The sequence below is a fragment of the Mustela lutreola genome, chromosome 7 (genome assembly GCF_030435805.1).
Source record: "Mustela lutreola isolate mMusLut2 chromosome 7, mMusLut2.pri, whole genome shotgun sequence".
NCBI classification, from domain to species: Eukaryota; Metazoa; Chordata; class Mammalia; order Carnivora; family Mustelidae; genus Mustela; species Mustela lutreola.
In genome coordinates, this window is record NC_081296.1 from 52,312,393 (window position 1) to 52,313,718 (window position 1,326).

The following is a 1,326-nucleotide window of genomic DNA, read 5'->3' on the forward strand; positions in this document are numbered from 1 at the left end:
CCTGCCTTGGGTGCGACTTCCGCCACTCTGCTTTCCAGAGTGGCGGAACCTCGCCCGAGGGTGCCCACCTCCTCCCGGCGCAACTTTCCTGGCTCCCCTTCTCCTGAGCCCTGAAACTTCGCTGGAGAGCGTTTTTAATAAATCTTGCCTTGCACCCACTTTGCCTGGTGTTGTGTTTATCTCGCCGGAAAAAAACCTTACAAAAGTCATTTGCGTTACTATATACCAATAATAAGCAATTATAAATTGCAATTTAAAAAATCTATACTAGTCGAGTTGGTGGCTCAGTTGGTGGAGCAAACAACTCTTGATCTCAGGGTTGGAAATTCAGGTCCCACCTTGGTATAGAGATTACTTGAGAATAAAATCTTTAGAGGCACCTGGGTGGCTCAGATGGTTAAGTGTCAGACTTTTGATTTTGGCTCAGATCATGATCTCAGGTTCATGGGATTGAGCCCTGCCAGGGTACCAGTCTCAGCAGGGGTGTCTGCTTGTCCTCTTCCTCTGCTCCTCCACCCCCTGGAATAAATAAATAAAATACTATACCTTGGCTAATTGAATATAAATTAAAAAAAAAATCTTTTTAAAAAATAAATCATACTCAAAGTTCTAATATAGGAACAGAGACCATCAGAATGTGTCTAGTTGACCAAGACAAAATTTAGATGTCAGGCAGCTAAGTCTCTGCGTTGGCCCTTAAAGGTTGCCCCAGAGCAACGTTTTGAACACTATTTCCGGAGTCTGTAGGGTCATTAGTCAGCGTCATTTGCATACCCATAATACATTGCAAACAGTATAATTGTTTTTCAAGTAAAAAAAAAAAATTCCTTATTTGACTTTTCTAAGTGTGAGGATGTTATTTTCAGAATTCCTGGGATAAATTTCTTCAGGCACAAACTCTTGTAATAAAGAGCCACCCTTGGTGTATTAGGAGTTATCTTTACCTGAAAAATGAGTTAGGTGAGCTGTTTTTCAATACTCTGGTTTCTCTTCAGATCGTATAAATCTTTCGCCTTTTACTAAAGATTTCCGTGGAGAGGAACAATTCTGAGTTTTGGCTCAATTTTTTGAAGCCTTGTTATCTAGCAAGGCTATTCATGAAGTTTAAAAAGAAGTATGACTAGGTTTTTTGCAGCAGAGTATTATATGAAACTAGTTAACCTTTCTGAGTGATATATATAGAATGCGGTTGTTGAGATGGTTGGTTAGTCAGTAGGTATAGCCTTATGTTTTCATTTTGTATAGTTTTACTGAAATAAGTGTTTTTTTTTTATTGCATTGACCTTTAAGTTGGTGTATTGAGTTGGTGTGTCATCTACCTTACTC

General features: G+C 39.2%; 1 non-coding gene across 1 annotated transcript; it reads left to right on the top strand.

Annotated features, from left to right (window-relative positions):
• The first annotated feature begins 975 nt into the window (after positions 1–975).
• On the top strand, positions 976–1,093 carry LOC131837369 (U5 spliceosomal RNA). The gene has a single exon (XR_009355984.1). It is a non-coding gene; the product is annotated as a U5 spliceosomal RNA (small nuclear RNA).
• The last annotated feature ends 233 nt before the right edge of the window (positions 1,094–1,326 follow it).